Genomic DNA, 25245 nt, shown 5'->3' with positions numbered 1-25245 from the left:
CTTAATCCCCCCTGGGGGCGAAGAACGCGCTCCCCTCCTACCAAAAACCACCCCCAAATGCGCAGAGGCTAAGGAAGAGCAACAAAAGAAAGGCAAACCTGAGAAATTTAAAGAAATCTTGAATCGGCCAAGGAATTATCCAGAGAGTGGAAATACACAGCCTAATTTCACGAAGGCTGAGCGTAAACTGGGGAACGCAAGGGAGCCACGTGATGGAGGGCGGAGCGTTCCTCAGTAATCAAGCTCAGCCTTCAACAACGCAGACTGAAGCACCTCCCACTCTCTGGATGATCCGAACGGCTCTAAGGAGAACGTGATAATTTAGAATTATGTTGTACTTAAATGAGATGTTTTATTTGTTTTGTTAAGCAGTTTTTAGAAAAGATGTTCTATGTTCTTATGTTTTATGTTTTGTTTGTCTGTGTATTGTCTTTGAAAATTAATAAAGTTTGTTAAAAAAAATTGCATCTATTTAAAAGGAGTATTTCATCCATCTTGTTAGCAAGTGAGCGTAAATTACTCAGAAAGATTGAAGGGATAGGGTTCCCCTCATTCCTTAGTCTATTCAAAATTCCTGCTCTTTTACCTCGTCTCCTTTTTTGGTGCTGCCGCTTCTTTCGTTTGTTGTAATCCATAGCACCAGGGAATTTGTTAGAATCGTTTGCAAAGAGTGAGGAATCAGAAAGCTGCTCCTTAAAGAAACATTGCCCAATTCTTAGCAGATGGTCTCATGAGTATGAAATCCATAGTGAATTGCAGAGAATAAGAAACAATAAACCATTAGAGAGCATTTCACTGAGGCAGCCATCGGTGGTGCCATCTTGGGGAAAAAGAAAAATGGTTGAAGGATAACCTCAATCTGACGGTGTGGGATGGTTTAGCCTGGAAGGGTCCCAAATTGTACGTCCTTGCCAGCCTAAGACTGAAACAGCCACAACTTGAGGCTGGCTGGACACTGAGTTCCTAAAAACACTCCACTTGACATGGCGTCAAGTCTGGTGCCCAAAGATGAAAGCCGATGTAGAAGATTATGTCAAAAGCTGCTCCACTTGTGTGGCAATGAAAATATGACCTGGGAAACTGTCAGGGCTGCTCAACCTGTAGCTTATCCCAGCTGTCCCTTTGAGGAAATAGCGATGGACTTTCTGGTAGAAAGTGGGGGGAATACAGTTATCTGGACAGTGGTTGACCTCTTCTGTAAGCAAGCACATTTTACTGCTGGTCCTGTATTACCTTCAGCCAAGAAACTGGCGAAAATGTTCATCAATCAGATTTACAGATTACATGGAGTGCCACGGCGAATCATCTCAGATTGAGGAGTGCAGTTCACTGCAAAGTACTGGCGGGAGTTCCTATGGTGGGGTCTTCACAAGGGTAGAGTTCGGCTTTTTATCCAAGCACGAATGGGGCTGCGGAATGAACCAACACAATGGTGGAACCTGAAGTGTTACGTGGATTACCAGCAAGATAATTGGGCCGAGCTGATGACACTTGCTGAGGTGGCTTATAATAATGCAGTCCATAGTAGCACTGGCTTAACCCCATTCCAGATTACCAGTGGAATGGACTTTGTGCCAATGGCTGAACTGCCTAGAGCCTCCCACCTCGATGTCCTTGACTGAATGGATGAACTCTTTACAGAAGGAGTGGGAGAATATCAAGTGCGCTCTTGCCCAGGCAGCTGAGTAATACAAACTTCAAGCAGACAAACACTGATCAGGGGGGAGGTTCAAAAATTATCAACCTGGTGGTTAGAAAACAACCTGCACCTGAACATCAGCAAGACAAAGGAGATGGTGTTAAGACTTCCGGAAGGAGAGGAACCTGCCACACTTTACATCAAGGGGAGCTGCATGGAGAGAGCTGTTCTGACCTAGGGTTCTTTAGAAAGTATAAAACACAATCTTAGTCCCGGCAAAACCTCTTTTATTTCCACGGCTGTGAATTACATTCATTCACAGCCTGCAAGTCTTCACAAACAGACTTTCAGGGGATGTTTATAAACACCCATCTTATCGCACTTGGAATGCTGCCAGATAATTATTTGCCAAACGCAGGGCAAGGCAAAACTTGACACAGAGTCAAACAGAACTTTTCAAAGCTTGAATCGACCAGATGAATTGCTTCCTGCAAAAGCTCATGCCCCTTCACTCCTCTTTTATGTCCTATGGGAGGGGCCAATCATCTCTGAGGTGCAGCCTTACTCCTGAGTTGACCCTGTTTTCTCAATTGTTCTTGTCTTTTGATAGCCCTGCGCATGTGCAAGATGGGAACCGATTCCAAAAACTCTCCCACCTCACTGCTGTCTGAGTCTGAAGGCAGCTGATGACTGCCAGCCTGCCCTGGCTCCATCCCTGCCTCCGATGCAGAGCCCTCGTTCGAGCCCTCATCAGCCTCCAAGACTGGCCCAGGTTCCTCCCCAATCTCCTCGCAATTGTCTGACTCTGCTGCCAGCTCCGTCAGCCACCGCCGGGCCACAATAAGAGTTTTCTCCTTTAAATTCCTGGGAGTTTACCTCAGTGAAGATCTCACCTGGAAAATCAACACAACCCAGGTGGCCAGAAAGGCCCAACAGAGACTCCACTTCCTCAGGGTCTTGCAAAAAAACAAAGTGGAACTACAACTGATGACCTCCTTTTACTGGTCCACAATAGAAAGCTTCCTTACTCACTGCATTACAGTATGGTATGCCAGCTTGACAGCCACAGATAGAAAGACATCACAGAGGGCGGTGAGCACAGCACAATACATTGTGGGCTGTCCCCTGATACCACTAGACAACATCACTAGGGCTTGTTGCCTTAGAAGAGTGAGGAAAATCCTCAGGGACGACACACCTGGTCAGCACTTCTTTATCTTCCTACCATTGGGAAGGAGATATAGAAGCATAGGCAGCTGCACAAACAGGCTGAAGAACAGTTTTTATCCGTGGGCTGTCAGACTCCTGAATGGAAAATAACCTTACAGCAACATAGTACGATTGGCTTGTGGGGCCGGCGTGACATGCAATAAATTCATATGATGCAATAGGATTGTGTATTTGTTAGTAGGATTCACTGGGCTAGGGATTTTCTGTCTTCACTGAGAGTTGTATTGTGTTGGGGGGGTACACGAAGGGAAACTCAGCCAATCTCATTGTACACATGTTGTACTCTGACAATAAAGGTTTGAAATTTAGATCACCTTTCAAAGTGGGCAATAGGGTCTATCTATCGACCAAATATCTTAGGCTGAAATTGCCCAGAAAGAAGCTAGGTCCTAAATTCTTAAGCCCATTCCCTATAGTGAAAGTTATCAACCCAGTAACTGTTGTGGTTAGCGGGCAGCATGTGCAGATGGCTGAGGAGAGTGAGGACTCTGATGAAGGGCCAAGACCATTAGGGAGTAGACTGCTGCCTTTAGAGATTGTGGGCGCTGGCAGCAGTGATGAGGAGACATGCACAAAGGATTGCTCAGAGGAAAGAACAATTACAGCAGCACAGGCGACTTGGCAGTAAGGCTGCAAGGTAATGGCCCCTCCCTCAAGAGGATAAAAGCCAGGTTTGGAAAAGCGTTCTTTGCAGACAGCAAAGAAGCTCTTAAGCTCAACTGGTGGACATCTTAGTTCGTGAATCTTGTAAATTAGTTCTTATCTCTGGGTTTTTGGCAGCCTTGACAAACAACTTGGCAAGGCTCTTTCTTGTTGGAGCTAATTGTTGGAAAGCAGCCTTTTATCTGTAAAGGAACAGCATTCATGATTAAACCTTGAAAGGTGGGGGCTGCTGCCTGTCTGTGTTTGCTCTCTGGGAACCCGGTTGGGTCAGAACAGTAATTGCAGTCGAGTCTCCCTTGCTTGCTTGGGAAAGTGCATCCAGTTTTCCATAGTAGCCTACTAAAGCTGGCTGTTACTTCCCAAGTCAGACCCAGCTGTTCAGACCCAGGCTTAGCAGAACCAAGAAACAGACTCATTGTCCCAAAAAAACTCCTTTTATTTAGTTACTGTAGATTCATGGCATTCACACACAGCAAAATCCCAGCAATAATACTTCTAAGGTTTAAGTGCAAGAACAGACCTTATCAGTCCCTGGATAATTGCCAGGCAGAGAGCTTCCAGTCGCAAAGCTGTAAATTAATTCCTGGCAAGGAGTCTCCAAGGCACGAACCACGATAAGCAAATCTTCATAATAAGTGAACTAATTGTCTCCTGCAACCACCACTCCCCCTTTGCTTCTATTTATTCCCCAGACAGGAGCCATTCAGCATCCATGTGTACCTTTCTTTCAGAGTTGGCCCCTGTTCCTTAGTTGTTCTCCTCTCCTGACAGCTCTGTGGAACAGGCGCCAGCTGTTCTTCCCCACTTATCTCTGACTCTGAAGGCAACTGGGAAATGTCGGACAGCCCTGGCCCTATCTCTGCTTCTGATGCAGAGCATCCATTAGAGCCTTCCCCAGACTCCAGGACTGGTCCAAGTTCCTCCCCAACCTCCTCACTGTCTGAGTCTGCCACCCGTTCATTACGAGATAAAGAAGATTATTGACTCTAGATTACATAGAGGAAGCTTACAATATTTAATTCAGTGGAAGGGGTACCCTTTGTCTGAAGCCACTTGGGTAAAAAGTTGGGATGTAAAAGCAGATAGTTTAGTAAAGCAATTTCATGAAAAATTTCCTGATAAGCCAAAGGGGCCCCCTGGGGGAGGAAGAGGTGATTAGTTGCAGTATTTCTAACCCCGTCACTTGTTTCATTTCAGGACATTATCATTGCTTGAGGGGAGGCAGCCTGTCATCCCCCATCCATCTTTCTTTGAATTTGGGGCTGCCACAAGGGAGAAAGGGAACCATGGGAATGAAAGTAAAGTGATAAGGGAGGATAGTCACAACAACATTATTTCACCAGAGCCCAAGGTCAAGTCTCTAGAGTTTGGAGGGGAATGACTGGACTTTGCAGGAGTTCAGAATGGAGGTGGATTGGAGAGTGTGACTTGAGGGTCATCAGTAAGGGGGCTGGGTGTGAATTTAATATAGCAGGGGAAAATGCAGGAATTCAGATTCGGGTTTTCCAGATGTGCCAATATGAATAAATTCTTACTTTGTCTCCAAGTGCTGAATTGAACTGGAGAGTTTGATTGGAACACTGACAGAATGAGGACTCGACGGAGAATTTTAATTTATTTAAATTAATTTAAATAAATTAAAATTCTCCGTCGAGTCCCCATTCTTAAATTAATTTAAATAAGAGAATTTTGTAAAGGCACATGATAAGGATGTTTGCTGTCCCCATTATTATTTATATTAACATTGGAAGTATTAGATAGAAGTATTAGACAAGACTCAGAAATAAAAGGTATGGAAATAAAAAGAAAACTATAAACTACAAGCATTTGCAGATGACCTGGTATTTATCCTAGAACCACCATTGGAAACTGGCCCTAAGCTAATGAAAAAAAATAGAAGAATATGGAGAAGTTCTAGGACTGAAAATAAACGAAGAGAAAACTAAAATACTAGTTAGGCAGTCAAGAAAGTTAAATATTTGGGAGCATATTTAACAGCAAGATGTGCAACAATTAAAGAAGATAACTAAACAAGGTTAATACAACAAATTAAATTGGACTTGGAGAACTGGAAAACCTTACAACTGTCAATGGTAGGAAGAATAGCAACTATAAAAATGAATATCATGCCGAAGGCTCTTTTCTTGTTCCAAACGATCCCTATAAAACTAGAGAGAAAAAATACTTTGATAAGCTAAATACAATAATCTTGAAATATGTTTGGCAAGGAAAAAGAGCAAGAATACAACTGAAAATGCTGCAAGAATTTAAAAATAATGGGGGCTTTAGATTGCTGGATTGGGAGCTTTATTACCAGGCTTCCACACTAACAGATAAAAGAATGGATAAATCTAAGATGTAGAAGACTACTATTGCTGGAGGGACTGGGATGGCATGCCTTTTTATGCTATGAAAAGAATCCTACTGAATTATTTTCCTGTGTGCTGGTTGGATTGCTGCAAACTCTAACAGGTTATGGGCCCAGAGCACACAGTAAGACTGAACTGTAATTAAGCTGAAGAACAGCCTGTGTAAAAAAAAAAGAGAGAGAGAGAGAGAACAAGGCTGAGAAAGCTTGCAGGATGGCTTTTGATTTCCAGGAGAGATCTCTGCCCCAATTGGAACAGAAGAATTATATTGTTTGGGCTGCAGAGCAGAGAGAGAAAAGCAACAGACAAGATGTCTGCACATTCCAAAGCAACAGAAAGGATGCCTACAAAGTCCAGAGAAAGAGCAAAGAACAGATTACAGCCCAGCAAAGATTTTCTACAAAGAAAGAAACAGAAGACAGAAAGGCGGTGTTTCTTATGTGGTGATAAGAATCCTTTGAAGAAAGACTGTTTGCAAGGAAGACAACAAATGGTCAAGTTGCTGCTGCAAAAGTTAGCTATTGTAATAGCAGAGACAAATGGTTAATAGACAGTGGGGCTAGTCAAACAATTGTTAATAATTCAACATTATTTTTCAGAATGGATCCAGCTGGAGGTGATGCAGTGGCCTTGGCAAATGGCCAGAAGGCTAAAGTCACAGGAAAAGGTGGTGTGCTGATATCATGTCTAAAGGAAAAGTGTAGTAACATATTATGTGTGCATGAAATGGAGCATAATTTACTGAGTGTCTCAAGTTTAGACAAACAAGGTTTTGAGACATTTGTAAATGGGAGAGGTCTCATAAAAAGAAATGGGAGTGTATGAGCACGGGGCATATAACAAGATAATCTTTATGTGTTGCAGGGACAAAAGGTTCAATGTGCCCAAACATTTGGAAATGTGGCACAACATGATTCATGTATTCATCTCTTGCACAGAAAGCTTGACCAGAGTTTTGCAAAAGATGCAACAGTTTGCAGAAGTTTTAAACTTAAAGGGATGTAAAGCCTTCTTAGACTGTGCAGTATGTAAATCATCAAAGTCCAATGCATTCCTAGTAAACAAGAGTAGCGCAAGGCAGACAACAAGAGCTCTAGAGCTGGTACATCCAGATTTGGTTGGGCCAATGCCAACCAAAGGAGCAAAGTATGCATTAGTCATGTACAGCAGATTTGGTTTCTGCTATTTACTAAAAAGTAAAATAGAGGTGCTCCAGAAACTTAAACAATGGGTAAGCTTTGTAGAAAAGAAATATAAACAATAGGCATGTCAGCTGCAAACTGACAGAGGTTCAAAATTCATGTCAGCAAGTTTTCAACAGTGGTTGGGACAGTTAGGAATAAAACACAGACACACTAATCCATACACAACAGCTGAGAATGGTATAGCTGAGGGGCAGAATGGAGTCTTACAAATAATGAAGGACTCATTACTGGAGGGTTCTTGCCTGAGGTCATGTTGGGGTGAAGCCGTGTTGACTGCTAATTATTTAATCAATTGGCTGTGGAGTTCATCTATTAATGATACTCCATATACAGTATTATATGGGAGAAAGCCATCTCTCATTCAAGGGTGTTTGGAACAATGCATGGGTGTATATTCCAAAAGCAATCATGAGAAAAGGTCAACCAAAGGCTAGAAGCTCAGGTTTATGGGGTATGAGTCTGGCTCAAAGAGCTATCGCTATAGCAATGGGAGCAAAAGAATAGTGATTTCCAGGTCTGCTAGCTTTGAAGAGCAAAATTGGAACAAAATTGATGCCAATTTTTAGAATGATCCACTTAGTGACAATGATCCACTTAGTGATCATAACTCACTTAGTGACAGTGACAGTGTTCAGGGAGGAGAAGCTAAAAAAGAACAAGGAGCCTGGTGAGATGATGACTCAGAGGATTGAAACACAGGAGCAGTCAATGCCACGCAGGTCAGAGCAATAGAACAAGGGAATTCCACCTGACAGGTATTCTGCTAGTGAAGTTAAAGTGTGTAATGTATGGTATGAGCCAAGGAACTATAAGGAAGTATTGGCATTACCTAAAATTGAACAAATGAAGTAGAAAGAAGCCATGGATAAAGAAATGAAATCCATGGGTGAAAATAAATTGTTCCCATCTATAACTTTGCCACAGGGTTGCAAAGCTGTAGGATGTAAATAGGTGTACAAAAAGAAAGTACTACCCAACAATGAGGTACAATATAAGGCAAGTTTAGTGGCACAAGGTTTTTCACAAAGGAAAAATGTGCACTATGATGAGATATTCACACCTACAGTAAAGAGTGAAAGCATAAGGTTGGCACTAGCGTTGGCAGCAGCACGTGACCATAAAATTTGGCATTTTGATATAACTACAGCATTCCTCAATGCAGAATTAAAGGAAGAAATTTACATGGTTCAAGCATTAGGATATGAAAATAAAAAGCCTAACACGGTGTATAAATTGAACAAGGCCATTTATGAGCTGAAGCAGTCAGCCAGGAATTGGAATATCTGCTTAGATACGGCATTGAAGGGTCTTGGGTTCAAGAGTTGCAAGGTTGATTGGTTGCATATATACTGTAAAGTTACAAGGTGGGGATTGTCAATTATTAGCATTTGTGGATGATCTTGTTTCATTGCAAAAGATGTGTCACAGGTAAAAGAATTTGCTAATCAATTTGGAGAAGTTTGAAAAATTTAGGTGAAATACAAAATTATCTTGGTGTAGAGATACAAAAAACTGAAAAAGGTGGTTATGTTCTCAGTCAAAGAAAAATTGAACAGCTGTTGGAGAGATATAACATGAAAGATTGTAATTCTGCTCCAACACCTATGAGCACAGATTTTCGTAACAATTTAGGTGAGGACAAAAGTGAAGCCTGTAATCAAGAGATATATCAGTCAGCAATAGGGAGCCTGTTATATCTGTCACAATGGTCCAGACCAGATATAGCTTGTGCAGTAAGCATCTTAAGTTGCTTTACTGCTGCACAATTGCATTGGAATGGTGTAAAAAAGGATTCTCAAGTATTTGAAGGGAACTGTGAATTTGAGTCTTCAAATACAGATCTTTGAAGAATTAAAGTTGAAATGTTATGTTGATATTGATTATGCCAATAATGTAAAGAAACAAAAAGTCTGGGGTTGTGGTATTATTTGGAAGGGCTTTAATTGGTTGGAAGTCCGGAAAACAAACAACTGTAGCCATTTCTACTGTGGAGGAAGAATTTATTACTCTATTTGAACTTTGTTCAGAGGTAACTTGGTACGTGCAGCTGTTATAGGATTTAAATGTAAAGGTAAATAAAGCTGTAACAGTGTTTGAAAATAATGCTTCTTGCATTAAAATGGCAACAGCTGACAGAGTAAAAAATAGAAGCAAGCATGTAGATATTAAATATTGTAATGTAAGATAAGCCATCAAATGTAAATTAATTAGCTTGTTCTTCAGAGGACAATCTGGCAGATATAATGACCAAGCCATTGGGTAGAGTGCACCATGGGAAGAATATTAAGTTATTCGGTTTTTGTCTATTCCAGTCATAAAGGGAGGAATGTCAGTATATAAGAATTTAAGAACTGAGAGGCGTGCTGACGTTGGTACGATACGATGTGCTCTCCATAGGGCTCTATGGAGATTCGCCGAACTGCTTCTGCCAGAGAGTCCTGATGAACCTAATCCATCCTGGAGGGGTAGTGAAGAAGAGAGGACTCTCCATAGATCACAAGGAGATTGTTAACTCCTTGTTTGATCCAGAGGAAAGCTCTCACATCTGGCAGGAAAAGATAGCCATTGCGTCCTGGACCTAAGTTGTGACAGACTGACTGGAGAAGAATGAGTGAAGACTGAGAAGGAACAATTTGGCAACAGGGTGAGAATTTTCCAACTTCTGTTGAGGAATTTGCTCCATTTAAAACTGGTCCGAGTGACAGCGGGATTGTAAAAGAAGGGGGTGGATTTATTTACCTGCCACCCCCTAAGAATAGTGGCAACAAACACAAAGTCAAAAACAGATCTGGATAAACAATTTGAACTTTTTGAAATATTCAAGAGAAATAAAGTTAAAAGAAGAAAACTGGACTGGCCAATCTAATGGAATTATTAATTGGAGTTTTACTCTAAAACTTTTTTTAATACAAATTGGACTCTGGAACTCCTAATAAGGGAAAGATTTGGCTTAAGCTAAAAGAAATTAAAGGAGAGGAGCAGAAGAGGAAATAGTGCAACAGTGACATCTGCTTGCTGGAAAAAAATCAATATAGTGAAAATCAAGGAAAGAAAGGGAAAGTGTTGAATGACCTTGTGGTTTATTGAAAGAACATTGTTGTAAGACACAGATAAATTGGCTACATCTGGAGACTTTACAGAGAAAATTGCAGAGAAAGAGAGTGGAAACAGTATAAGTTTTAAGCATATAAAGCTCTCTATTTGGATATGGATTTTATAAACTGAGTAACTGAAACTGGAAAAGAACAGAAATTGTTTATAATGCAACTGAAGATTTATTATTCTTCTGCTGTACTTTTTGGTGATTATAATTTGTTTGGTATAAGCCTGATGTTTGGCGGGCCTCTGTGGATTATAATACATTAAAAAAGTAAACAACCTTTTTGAAGAGAATTTAGGACTATAGATATTTTGGCTTTGTGAAACGCACACCAATTCAAAATAGATGAAATACTCAATTCCCACATACAAAGAAATAACGTGCAGTACTTAGTGCGCTGGAAAGGATACCCAGAAACAGACGCATCCTGGGTACATCGTGTGGATATGTGTGCAGGTAGACTATTACGACGCTTCCATACTAAATACCCTGATAAACCTGGGTCCATGTTGAAACATTTGTCTATACATAACTTACTGTTGTGTTATTTTGCAGAATAGATCCTGGTAGAGGGGGCCGCCTGTCATGACTCCAATATGACTCCTATGCTGGTTCCGTGGAGCCGCGACAACGGAGTCCATGGTCTTACCATGCGGTGGTCTTGCAGCTGCTGAGGGATTGGCGTGCTTGCCATACTTGGACTAATCCCCTCTGTGGCTGCGATGTCCGATGAACTTAATCGGTGTTTTCCCTATAGTGCAGGCAGGTGAGTGCAGATGGATGCAGCTAGATGACATCAGTTGCCAACAAAATGCTGGCAGTGGAACGTATCTTATTGCACAGAACGAGACTCTCCGGGAAAGTGTCAGGTGCTGTGAGTGATGGATGGTGTTGGTGACGGGGATATGGGTGTTAATGACAGTTAGTACATAACCTGTATATTTCATAGTGAACAATAACATGACAAGAACGTACACAGGTGCGATAGATATTCCGGATAGTTGTGCTCATTGTCTTCATTGGATGCCTTAATTATGTGATTAGTTAATGTATGACATGTATAAATACATCTCTGGCTGCAGATGAAGCCAGAGCTGACTTTAAACTATTATGCTTCATTGTTACCTAATGTTTTGGAACGGAAAAAGAATAAAAGCTTACTACTTGTTCAGCGTGAATAGTCTTTTTCATCACTAAATCCAGAAGAACAGCTGAGAGTAGAATTGGGACAGAAAATTGGCAGTATAAGTTCTTGGGCTCTATGAAACCTCGAATTGATCTTGGGGATGTAAGAGGGGTCTAATCTCAAAACAACTCTATCTAGGTAGAAACTACACAGATCTTCTGTGACTGAAAGAGCAGCCATCTCAGAGATTCTTCTAGCCAAAGTGATGGCTACTAGAAAGGCTACCTTAAGTGATAGTAGATGTAAACTGATGGATCTGAGAGGCTCAAATAGATCACTCATTAATGCCCTTCACACTTTAAAGAGATCCCAAGTGGGGAACCTATGGACCACAGGTGGTCTAAGGTTTGAAGCTCCTTTTAGGAACCGACAGATAGTTTGTTAAAGAGACAAGGATCCCTTCCTATGAATATACAAGACAACAGAGAGGGCGGCCACCTGTCTATGTAGGTTGATAGCCAAGAGTCCTTGGTCAAGCCCTTCCTTTAGAAATTCCAATAAGTTGCCTACTGAGGCAGAAAAGGGAATGATCCCGATCTTACTGCACCACTGACAGGAAACCCTCCATGTGGCTTCATAAATGCAGTTAGTGGAGGGACTCCTAGCAGTTAGTGGAGGGTCTCCTAGCTGCTAGTATAGAGTGGAAGACTTTTTCTGATATGTTTTGTTTCCTCAGAGCACTCCATTCAACCGCCATGCGGTCAGTTGGAACCACTGAGGCTCTGGATGAATTATCTCCCCTTGGTGTAATGAAACTTTGTGAGGAGGAATCCTCCATGGCTGGGCAATTTGAGAGATTCACCAGGTCCGCAAACCAGGGATGTCTGGGCCAGTAAGAGCCAGAAATATGACCTCCTCCTCCAGTACCTTTCTGATGACCGCTGGTAGAAGAGGAACAGGAGGGAAGGCATACAGGAGACCTTGAGGCCGCCTGCTTCTGAGGGCACTGGTCCCTTCAGCCCCGTGTCACGAAGCTGGTGAAAAACCTGGGGAGTCTGGCATTGTTTGGAGACACGAACAAGTCCACAACCGATAGTCCGAACCATCCTGAAATAAAAGAGGGGGAATACTCCATTCTGAGGGGTCAATTCTGGCCCTGCTAAGCCAGTCCGCTTGTACATTTTCTACCCCAGAAATATGTTCCGCTCTGATGGATAAGAGGTTCCTCTCTGCCCAAAGACCCAGACATTCTGCTTCCAACATTAAAGCCCTGGATCTGGTGCTACCCTGCCTGTTAATACGTGCCTTAGTGGTGACATTACGTCAAAATCAGGACATGTGCATTCTGTATAGTGCTTCTGAATTTCTTGAGAGCCCATCTTACCTCTCTCAACTCTAACCAATTGATATTTTTTCCTTTCACCAAAACAGACCACTGGCCTTGAGCCAATTGTGGCTGCAAGTGAGTCCCCCAGCTGAGGAGACTGGCATCGGTGATGACCAGGCGAGGCGGCTCTTTGAATAAAGGACCTGCATTTATTGCCTGGGAGGACCACCATAGCAATGACTGCTTGACTGATGTGGGGACTATGACATTAAATGCCAAATGGCTCTTGCCTGCCTTTTGGTAGGGCAAGAGGAACCACTGTAACTTTTTAGAAAGCAACCTAGCCCAAGGCACGATGGATATGCAAGAGATCATCTTGCCTAAGAGTTAGAAGAGAAGGGCCAAAGGAGTTATCCGCCCTTGTGATCTCCCCCACAAGTTTTTGAAGACTATCTTTGTGCTCCTGTGAAAGGAACACCTTACAAGACACAGTGTTAATGTTTGCTCCAAGATGTAATAAACATCTGGTTGGTATGAAATGGCTCATCTTGTCATTAATTGAGAAACCATGGTCTTGCAAAAGGGAAACTGTCACCTGGAGGTCCTTCAAGGCCCATTCCTGTGAGGATGATTGAATTAAGATATCATCCAGGTAACACTGCACCCTTACCGGGAAGGTTCTCAAGCAAGCTGCCGATGCAGTCAGAATCTTAGTGAATACCCAAGGGGCAAAAGATAAACCAAAGGGCATAGCCCTATATTGAAAGTAATACCCAGCATAGCTGAAGCGTAGAAACCTGCTGGCAAATCCTGATAAGCCTCTGTACGATCAATTGAGGTGAGGAAGTCACCTTCCCTGACACTTTCCAGAATAGATTTAGTGAATGCATCCTGAAACGTTTGTAACACAAATATTGAGCCTTTTCAGGTCAAAAATAGCTCACCATCCCCCATCCCCCCGCCCCCGAGGCTTTAGGAATAACAGACAGGAGTAGAATCCCTTACCCTGCTGACTCAATGGAACTGACTGGATGGCTTGAATATCCAGCAAGTGTTGAATAGCTTGTTCCATGAGTTTTCTATGGGATGCCTCCCTGAAAACAGGGCAAGGCACATAGAACCAGGGGGGTTGAGACCTGAATTCTAAGAAAAGGCCATATCTGAAGGTAATTAGGGCCCAAGCGTTGAATGTTGTAGCCTCCCATTGGGCAACAAAACTGGATAATAGACCCCCAATGGGAGAACTACTACCCCAATTAACAGAAGTTACGAAGAAGCAACTTCCTTCCCACGAAAGGGCTACTTGCCTGAGTATTGAGGCCTATCTCTGGTCGCTCTTTCCTGTGGGCATTCCTGGCAATTAAAAGCCTGCCTCTGTGGTCCTTGAGCCCCGATACTGCCCTCTGCTCTGAATGATGACCAATGGGAATATGGAACTGCCCTGAAACTTGACTGCCTTGTCAGAGATGGAAGGAACTTCTTGTCTTTGGTCTCTACAAGATGGGAACCTAAGACTTCCCCAAACAATTTGTCCCCCATTATAGGGGCACCTTCCATTTGTGCTGGCCACCAGCCTGCCAGTTTTTCAGCAAGACCTTCTAAGAGCAGCCATTGAAGTGGCAATGGTTTTGGTTGCAAATCTGGTGCTATTTAAGGTGGCATCTGCTGTAAATTCAGCCGCTGCTACTAGCTTAAGGATGTCCTGATGGACCGGGACATCTGCAGCAGGAATCCTGTCCTGTAGTTAGTGAAGCCAATGTAAGGAGGCCCTCATGAAGAATGATGCAGCTGATGCAGCTTTGACTGCCCATGCAAGCCACCTGGTGCGTATGCTGGAGGGACTGCTCAATTATTTTATCCTCCACCTTCAAGGCTTCTTCTGGATCTGCAGGGTTCGATGAAGTCGATACCAAGGCTGCAACCAGACTGTCCACTGATGGCACTTGCAACGAGCTGGTGAGTTCAGGACCCATACTGAAGTAGTGGCATTAGTTAGCTGACAACATGGCCACTGTGCCCAGAGAATCCAGTTGTTTTTTTATGACATTTAAAAATAATCTAGGGGCCAGTACCTTTTCAGGGTATACAGTTGGTTCAGCAAAGAATTGGTCTGGAAATGTTATTATATCTCCCTCTATGACCCCAACATCTGCCTCTGGCCCCAATTGAGCCATCTTCCTAGCCCTAAACAGTAATGCCCGGAACTTATGGGATTCAAAGAAACCAGGAAAAGCTGGTCTTAGAAGGCCCATGTCTTCAGCAGTAGAGATGTCAGATTCTCTTGTCTACTTCTAGGGCCCTAGATGGGAGGCTATGTAGGGTTGGGTCAGGAGAAGCCCTATTCCTCAAGGACTGTCTACTCCTGGAAAAAATGGAAGGATTCGGCTCTGAATATTCAGACACCACAGATTCAGGTCTTCTCATTGCTTGGAGATTTTCCACAATTCCCTGTCTAATGGCCATGTGAGTAGGTAATTCCTGCTCTGCCTTCTCAGGGTCACGTAGGCCTGCAACCATGGGGTTTTAACTTTTAAGTTGTCTCCACTCCTGGTCTAGACCTCTTAGGAGTGGGCTCCCAGGAATCCTCTTGGAAGGTCGTGAGAGAATCCCTTTCATAATCCTGCCTCCTTCTAGAAACTGAAGGTTAGCTGATGCAGATGACTTATCAGAAGACCAGGCCTCAATTTGTAACAATGGAGGTTGAGCGGAAGGAGCTGACTTATCCGGGGGTGGTGACCTTAGGCTCTTCCCCCCAGCAGCATGCAGGCCTTTTAACCTGCTACTCTGCCCTGGAGATCTTTTTAGGTTCAGGAGCCTTTTTCTTTTGCCTGCCCCTAGATCTGTCCTTGGATGTAGAGGGGCTATGGTCACCTTCTTTCTCTGTATCCGCCATTTTAGCTGGTGGGTTAGAGGCTGAGGAACTGCCCGAGGGAATACTGGTTCCTGGTAGGGGAGGGGATGGGGAGTATAATCTCTTATCAGACCCTTGTCAGATCCGTATATCTGCCATTCTTCAATGGAAGAAGAAGGGGGGGGAAGTTGGTACAAGTAATCCTTTTTGATGTAACCTGAATATATTAAATCTTATATTGAATCTGTATAACTTGTACATGATATACAATTGGAGGACTGAAGCCAGATGTCTAGAAACTTGTCACCTCTTGGAGAGATAGCAAGAGGAGAATGGACCATAAAAATTCCAGCTCTGGAAGATACTCCCTGGGAACCTCTTCTAAGATACATTCACAGAAAAGGGGAGGGGGGAATTAACATGTTGGTTCTTTGTTTGACTAAATCCACATCTAAATAAGGGGAGGGGTTCTAACTCCCTTTATCTATTACTGTATGCCTGGAAGCATCTTAGATTCTGCTTTGACTAGTGCTGGGGTTCACTCCCTTTCAATAAAGAATTCCTTTTTAAGTGCCTAGCTTTCAGAAGTTCATTCTTTTTCGGTTGAAGGGGAAAAGTCCACTGCTTACATCCTTTGGGCCTCATCTGGATTAAAATTGTTCCTCTTACCTCCTAACCAGCAAAGCAGGCCTTGAAGGCTTATTGCTGGGCTACAGCCATGCCCTGCCGGTCACCACAATCACAGGACCTGCGTTCAGATCTTTTGGAGCACCACACATTACCTCAGTGCTGTAACTGGACTCCCAGCGCTGGCAACATAGTCAACTGTTGCACCCCCAGCTGTGCCTCAGGTTGTCTCTTGATTAGCAGTAAATGCTTCCTCTGGCCTACCCACTCTCTCTGAACTCTCGGAACCACAGAAACGAAAAGAAAGGAAATTGTTGGACTGCTTTAGGTGTGCTCTTTAAGCAGGGTATTGTGGAGTATTGTATTGTTTGATTATTATTGATTGCTTGAATACTGATTGGCTGTCTATGTTAAATAATTACTTGAAATATCCTATTAGCTAAAATTATTAAAATGGCAAGCAATACAAATTTAAGTAAAGCAGGGAGAAAAATGCAACATCTGCACCATCAGCAGGAGCTTCAGCAGCAGCATTGAGCCCCACAAGCCAAAGCTCTATTGATGTCATGTTGCAGAATGAGAAATTTAATAATTTTCAATCAGAGATTAAAACCATGTTTCAACTACTACAAGAAGCCATGGCCAAGAACCATGATGATTTGGCAGATAGGATGCATAAGATGAAACAAAAGATGGAGGATTAAATAGATAACATTGAGCAAATAATAACAAAAAATGAACAACTGATTCAGAAAATGGAAGAGAAAACAGAGCAAATAGATAAAAAAGAAGACAACATGGATCACAGGCTGATTAAGGTAGATAAGGATCATGAGCGATCTATAATTACGCTGGAGATGGATAGAGCTGAATATTTCCTGAGATTACAAAATATTGAGGAGGAAAAAGGAGACCTCACTGAAACAATGGCAGAACTGTTGGCAGATGCATTGGACAAGAGTAAACAGGAAGTCCTCTCTAAAATGGGTGAAATATTTAGAATATATATAACTTATGCGAGAAGGAATAAACTTCACAGAGAGGTACATGTGAGATTTACAAAGAAAGCAGTAAGAGCAGAAATACTTCAAAGAGCAAGAGACACATCACTGAAATACAAAGGGAGACAAATAGCAGTTTTGAAACAAATACCCAGAAAATTAAGAGATATATGGAAACAGTATCAATTTTGACAAGAGAACTAATAAAACATGATGTAAATTTTAAATGGCTAATAGCAGAGGGAATATTGGTGACTTGGATGGAAAAAAGACATAGATTGGATATAGTAGATAAAGGATAACAATTCTATTACCAGTACTTTACATCATATGAGGAAGAAGAGAAAAGGGAAGAAATAGATGGCAAAAAACAAGAGGAAGTGACAGCAGAGGAAAATACGCAACAGGATGAAATTGAAGCAGATCAAAAAGAGAGAAGGGAAGGAAAAGGAGCAAGACAGAAAGAAATAAGATCGACTAGAACAACAAAACCTATTTACAAGTAAACAATGGAAGAAGAGATAAAACTATTATCAATTAACATAAATGGACTGAACCGATCGATAAAAAAGAAAAGGATTAGAAAAATTAAAATTAGATCTAATTTGTCTCCAAGAGGTATACATTAAAAAACAATATAGTAAACTACTAGAATACCCCAAAATTGGAAAACGATATTTTTCATTAGTGCAGCAAAAGAAAGGGCTGGGTGGTTTTATATATTAAAGAAACAATAAATGCTAGACAAATTTTTGCAGATGAAGATAGGAGAATATTGATGGAGGTAACAATGAACCAAAAACAGATATTGTTAATAGCGATATATGCTCCTAATAACAAACGAGATGAGTTTTATGGGAAACTTCATAAGAAAATTATAGAATTGGAATATGAAAATATTTGTATGGTAGGAGACTTTCAACACAATTGTAGATATAGAACTTAACTATAAGGGTAGTAAAAAAAGTTAGAAAAACACTCCCCAAATCTTTTTTTAAAATAACAGAAGAAATAGAAATTCATGATGTGTGGAGAGAAGTGCACCCCCAAAAAAATCAGTATTCATTCTATTCAGATAGGCATAAATACTGGTCTAGAATAGATATGGCATGGATGTCTTTAGAATTGAAAATATGTGTACAACAGATAGAAATAGAACCCAATATTTGGGCAGATCACACTCCGATAAAACTTGTATGGAAAGGACAAAAAAGAAAAATTGAGATGGACTTTGAATCAAGCAATATTGCAAGATAAAGAATTTATACAAAATATAGAAAAAGAACTGGACTGTTTTTTTAAAATGAGAACAGGAAAGAAGAGACTTCCTTGCAAACTGTATGAGATACTGCTAAAGCATATACCCGAGGACTAATTATAACTTACATGGGGAAGAAAAATAATAATAAGAAACAAAATAAGTCTAGACTAGAGGAAGAACACAAAAGATAGAATCAGAATTACAGAAAGAACCATGAAAAAAAGAAATTAAAAAAATCAAATAGATTTGATGAAACACAAAATGAATTTATTGGAAAAAGATGGAACTGGCACAAAAAATTAAAAATGCAAAACATTTTTTTTTTGAAAATGCAAATAAATCAGGAAGATGGTTGGCATATAAATTGAAAAAAGAGAGGGGGAAAAGATACATTGATTAATAGATCAGAAAGGGACCCTTTATTAGCAGAATGAGGATAAAAAATAATAAGAATATTATGGGAAACTGTATGACCAGGAGAAAGTATCAGAAGATAAAATACAACAATATTTGGAACAATCTGAACTTCCGAAAGTACTTGAAACAGTTAAGAGTAGGGGTTTGAAACCTTTAACTCTCAAAGAGCCATTTGTACCGGTTTCCCACAGGAAAAAACTGGGAGCCACAAAACTTGGGAAGGCGTGGCTAACTCAATGTCACTCACTGCCACCCAGTCACAAAGCCCTTCTATGTCTCTCTCCCCCTCCCACTCTCTCTCCCTCTTCTCTCTGTATCTCCCTCTCCCTCTCTGTATGTGTCTCTCTCTCCCTCTTTTCCCCTCTCCCTCCTCTCCCCCCCTCTCCTCTCCCCCTCTGTATCTCTCTCCCTTTCCCTATCTTCCCCTCTGTGTGTGTGTCTCTCTCTCTCTCACCTCTAAGCCAAGCCTAGGCCCAACCAACAAGCTCTCCTTGGGGCTCTTCGCTACTCCTTTTATTTCTTCCTTTTGGAAATCTGGGCTGGCTGAGGAATGAGCACCAGCCATGGTGGAGGTTTCCCTTCAGGCGACCCTCCTCCTCCCTCTCCTTCTCCTCTCACAACCCCCTGGCTGGCTGTGGTGGGGCTGGAAGGGTGCACACACACGGGGACACTCTCCTCAAGTAAGTGCCAGGCTCAACCAAAGCGCAGCAAAGGTGCGTGTGGGGCAGTGGTCTCTTGCCTTGGGCAGAGGATTGGACTAGAAGACCTGTATGATCTCTTTCAGCCTTATGATTCTATGATTCTGGATTTAAATGGGATGGACATTGCATGGTGACCACAAATGCAGATACAATCTTGATATGAGAAAGATGCTAAAATGTATGGTTTTAATAAAGAATTAACAGAATTGGACCAGATACTAACTGGAATAGATGAAAAATTGATAAAAGAAAATATAGTTTAATACCCAATAAATAACAATATATTTTCTTTATCAATTTTTCATCTGTTCCAGGAAACAATGATTGTTTGGACTAAATTTTTTGGATATGCAATAGAACTAGATAAATGGCAGAAACTGTGGGATAGAAATGTTAAACTTACTATGTCAACTGCATCCAAAGAAAATCTGTATAAAATGATGGCATTTTGCACCAACAAGATTAGTGAAAATGTATAAGGATAAATCTACTAAATGTTGGAATTATTTTATCAATGGCTAAACAATAAAAACAGAAGTTAGAAAGAAAGGGACATAAAAAGGATAAATGTTAAAATGGAAATTTGTTAAAACGGACGAACAAAATATTGTCATTACAGTATTAATGTTATTGTGATACATGTTATTGTAAAACTCTGATTATGATTGCCTAAGAATAATTGTACCCAGACAAAGAGTTTGATTGAAATGGAATTTGTATATATTATACCAATAAAACAAATAAAACTTAAAAAAAAAGAATTTATGAAATGGAATAGCCATAACAAGTCAGCCAATGGGAACCGTTTGGTGACTGAGACACAGGATTTGTTGTGAGACATGTCAGGCAGCTCGGAGCCTGGGCGTGGCTTAGCTTAACTGTTCTGTGTTTGTTTGCCCTTACTCCTTGCTTCTAGTTCTAGTCCTTGCTTCTACTTCTTGTCTTCTTGTACTTGCTACTTCTTCTACCACGTTGCAAGAGCTGCATGGGTGTTGTATACATACCGTATTTGCCGGCGTATAAGACGACTGGGCGTATAAGACGACCCCCCAACATTTCCACTCAAAATATAGAGTTTGTTATATACTCGCCGTATAAGACTACCCCCTCTTCCACACACCTTCCACTTTTGCACTTTTTTTTTTTTGACGCACTTTTCTGCTTTGGACAATTTTGAAATGAGCTAATCCAATTTTGAACCAAGAATATGCAAATAGCTATGGAGTTTAGAAATGAGTTTTAAAAATATTTTTCATTGCTTACCATTAAGCGTAAAATATGTTGTAAATAAAATGAGAACACAGGAAACGTTCTCTTCTCAATACAGCTGATCTCTCTCTCTCTCTCACACACACACACCAAAAACCCGGACACTGAAAAGGCTGCCAAGGAACAGTATATTCAATGCCTTCTCTTTAATCAAGAAACAAGGAATTCCTTAGAATCTTTTTTTTTCCCCAAGTGGCCCTCTTTAAAAAAAAAAAATGGAGGTAACACTTTCATTCAAAAAGTCTTCCAGTATCTGGAGTCGCTCAGACATATTGAAGTGAGGCAGGAGAGTAAGTGAAATTAGAAATGATCCAGCTACCGCTTTCTTCCCTCCCGCCCGAAGGCCATTATCTCCACGTCAAAACGAACGAGGGGAGGCAAAGAAGCCAAACATGCTAAAAAGGATCTCTTTATTTTCCTACACAAGGTCACACCTACTTTTCCGCATTCAAAGGACAACCTCTCCTCACCACCACCACACACACACACACACCCCAATACCCGCAAACAATGTTCTGGGCATTAATCACCATTGCTACATTAACCTGGTAAATTTATACCCTGCCTCCCCCAGTGTTGCTTTGACGGCAGGATTTCACACAGCGGGGCGCTCGCTCTCTTCTCCGCTCTCCCACCGTTCGCACATGTTGGAAGCACCGTAAAACCTGATAACCCACCCGGGGGCTCCCCCATCCTTAACCTACAGCCGCCCGCATGCAAAACCTGCGTGCAAAAAGAAAAAAAGAAAAGAAAAGTACGCCGCACGTGAGGATCTTCGAATCCTCTCCTCCCCACACCGCTAAGGAAGGAAGAGGGGGAAAGGTTGCGCAGCGCGTGGCGAGTGACACCCGCCACACACACACACACACACACACCGCTCCCCCCCCAGCCTCCCTCCCGGCTGCAACTCAAGCTCGAAGTGGGAGTCGGAGTCCTCCCGGCGTATAAGACAACCCCACCACTTGGAGGCATGTTTTTCAGGGCAAAAAAGTCGTCTTATACGCCGGCAAATACGGTACATGCATCATGTTTTATATTATTGTATATAAAGAAGTTTCTTCTATAAATGAATCCTGCTGAATTGTTTACTTGTGTGCTGGCTGGATAGCTACAAACTCTGACACTCTTGACCATTAGAGATGAGCTGGCCTCAAAAGGGACTAAACTATATGTCCTTAATAGTCTGTGGATGCAGGTTCTACAAAGGAGCCATGATGCCAGGTAGGCAGGGCACTTTGGGTTCCTGAAAACCCTGCACCTCATTAGGAGTCAGTTTGGTGGTCCCTGAGGTCCAAAAGGTTGGCGAACCCTGTATTAGATCAATAAGCTATATCCTTGATTTTCACAATACTTTACTGAAAAACTACACTGGCACAGAAGAAGTGACACCAGCTCTGAATTTCCTGCACAAACACAAGCTTACTTATTTCTCCCTTTCCCTCTGGGCCACCCACAACTGTGTCCACCAATCACTTCTGTTCATTTTGTTATGAAAAAACAGCTAGCCATGCTCAGTGTCCTTGGAAACTTCCAGAGATGCCTCAGTTGCCAAGATACCATTCCCCCACCTTTGCATTCCATTCCACCACTGCCTCCTTTTGTCAAGTTGTGAACAGAGAAAATGTAGGTGAATCCATTATATATCCAGGTATGCATATACTAAAATATATTACTTAGTTAATAACATGTAATTATACTAAACCTCTAGTATCTCTGTTAACAATTATATAAGAAACATGTCTAAAAAAAGATTTGACCCTTTTCCTATGCTAAATTAACCTTATGGGAAAACTAAATTTTAAAAATTGGGGAAAATATGATATGGAAACATTAGTCAGAACTGGAGATACTGACTTTGGATCAATTGATAAATGACGAAGATGAATTTCTAACACGTTAAGAGACAATTATCCTCTACCAGATGTAACCCAATGACAACATATAGTTATAATATTTGTTAATAACATCATTTGGACTAGCATTATTCTTAGATTCTGAGACAACTAAGATACTAGAACAACTTCTTAAATCTTTTGACACTAAAAAGATTGATCTCTATACTTACCAATAAATATTATATGGAAATTCTAAGAAATGAATGGAATAAAGAATTAAAGATTTCTATATTTCCATTTGAGACAGTTGAGTCATGTGATCTCAATTTCTATTTATTACCTCGGACAAAATTCTTGGGAATCCGTTCTTGATCAGACAAAGCTGGGCTTTTCTTGTCCTAACTCTATTTGTGGAAGAAAGCCAAAATGCACCTTTAACTGCAGAATTTCTCTAAAACGATTTTTAAAGAATGATACAAAAATGATCAACTCCTGCGACCTTCCGAAGAATGCAAGATGTACAAACCAACTACAGTCGCTAGCCTCAATGGCAGAAGGTAATGAACTTGGTGGGATTTAAGAGGCGCTCTCCTCAGGGATTCAATATAGAGCTCACGCGTACTTTTGGTGTCTTATACATATCAGCATCACTCAAGTGAGCGACGGGCAATCGGCGCTAGATTCTCAGATTGACGTCACTTTGGGACGTGACGCCGGGAGAACACGCAAACAGCTTTTTCGAGCTTGTCGCGGAGAACTGCCTTTCTCTACACTAAAACAGGCCGCCTCAGGCTTGATTTTCACCCATGAAATTGATAAATGACGAAGATGAATTTCTAACACGTTAAGAATTTGTAGAATTTTTACCTTTGTTTCTTCCTTGTGCTCGCTGGTTCCTTCCCCTGGAGGGCGCTATCCAAAGAGGTCACCTGAAGAATTAGTCCCGACCCACTCCTGTTTATTCACAGTCGCCTGTTATCAAAATGGCCAAAAATAGAAATCGAAGGGCGGCGCATGCTCAAAGCGCTAGTCTTTTTTTTTCTCCACTGCGCCGGACAAAGTACGCCCAAAGGGGGATGAGGACAATGGGGAAAGGATGCTGGGAGCTGTTGCGCTTCCTCTTACTAATAGAAATCTCTCCGAGAAAGGAATCTCTCGCCCAGGAAGAAGGAAGGTTGCAATTTAATGTCCTGATTTTTTCAGATACAATCGGGTAAACCTGGGCAAAAGGTAAGTATGGTGTAAGGCTGAAGATTGGGAATACAAAGCTGACGGTAAGAAGCATCTTTCGGTAGCGAATTCTGGCATGGAAATTCTTTGTAAAAAGGCACAGCTGAACGAAACTAATGATTCAGTAAAGCAACCAGCCGTTCCTCTTTTTCTGCCTAATGCGTAGAGCACGAAACAGAAAAGCAGGCCATTTCTCTGGATCCTGCACAGAGTAGGGGGGTTGGACTAGACCTCAATGTTTCTTCCAACTTGATGATTCTACAATATCTCTGCAGCTGCATAAATGTAGGGATTAAAACTACTCATACTAAAATCCAATTAATATTTGAACATAGAATTATGCCATCACCAAGCATACTAATTACAGGTAGTCCTCAATTTACAATCACAAGAACTAGAATTATCATTGCTAAGCAAGGCAATCAAGTGAATCACATTCGATTTTACAACCTTTTGGACACAGTTAAGTGAATCACCTACATGAATAACATAGCCATTAAGCAAATCTGGCTTCTGCTAATGGCTGCTGTGTCAGAAACTAGCTGGAAAGGTCACAAATAGGGATCACATAACCCTGGAATTCTGCAACCAGTTGCAAAGTGCCCAAAGTTTGATCACATGACTGGGAATACTGTGATGATCATAAGTGCAAGAACCAGTTGTAAATTGGTTTGACTGCTGTACATGGTGTTTGAACAGTTGCTAAATAAATGGTTGTAAGTCAAGGACTATCTGTACTACTAGAACACAGTCTGATATAATGTTTTGACAGAATAAGGATGACTGGTTAGCAGTGCAAAATGTAGGTGTGTCACAAATAACTAGTCCTTTAACTTCTTTTGTTATAATTTGTTAGAAACAGGAATTTTGGTTGTTAGTAATGAATTGTTACTGTCAAAAGAAAATCGGTATAATTATCCTGAAAATGAGGCACATTCATAGAATCTAGATATGAATAAATTGACTGTTCCACAAATTGCTATTTAATACAGGTAGCCTTTGACCTAAGACTACAATTGAGCTCAAATTTTCTGTTGCTAAGTAAGACACTTGTTAAATGAATTGCATCCCACTTTACGACATTTTTTGCCATAGTTGTTAAGTAACTCAGGTTGTTAAACACATCTGGCATTGCTTGTCTGAAGCCAGCTGGGAAGGTTACAAATGATGATCATATGATCCCAGAATACTGCAACTGTTTTAAATACACACGTTACCAATGGGAATGCTGCAACGGTCATAAATTTAAAAGAAACTGTCAAAACTCACTTTTTCAGAGCTGTTCTAACTTTGAACAGTTAGTAAATGAATGGTTGTAAATTGAGGGCTACCTGTACTTGTTCGTTACTGAACACAATTTTATTCTCTAAAACTTTTGGATAGTAGAAATAAAT

At 41.3% G+C, this 25245-nt stretch overlaps 1 protein-coding gene across 2 annotated transcripts in view; it reads right to left on the bottom strand.

Moving 5' to 3' along the window:
- Positions 1 to 23623, bottom strand: part of LOC113421446 (5'-AMP-activated protein kinase subunit beta-2) — a 92628-nt gene extending 69005 nt beyond the window's left edge. Inside the window, exons 1-2 of one of the 2 annotated variants that reach the window (XM_087962518.1) lie at positions 23489 to 23614; positions 22962 to 23025 (exon numbers count right to left, since the gene is read on the bottom strand). The gene's annotated coding sequence lies outside the window, so the exon portion shown is untranslated. Of the gene's footprint in view, positions 1 to 22961; positions 23026 to 23488 lie in introns of both variants that reach the window. The other variant, XM_026681829.2, reaches the window with a different exon arrangement.
- Positions 23624 to 25245: the final 1622 nt, after the last annotated feature.

This window comes from Notechis scutatus, chromosome 3, assembly GCF_049901735.1.
Source record: "Notechis scutatus isolate UNSWTSFEM ecotype Mainland chromosome 3, rNotScu1.2, whole genome shotgun sequence".
Taxonomy (NCBI): Eukaryota; Metazoa; Chordata; class Lepidosauria; order Squamata; family Elapidae; genus Notechis; species Notechis scutatus.
Note: the sequence above shows the minus strand (reverse complement) of the source record. Positions and strands in the feature narration are given on the sequence as shown.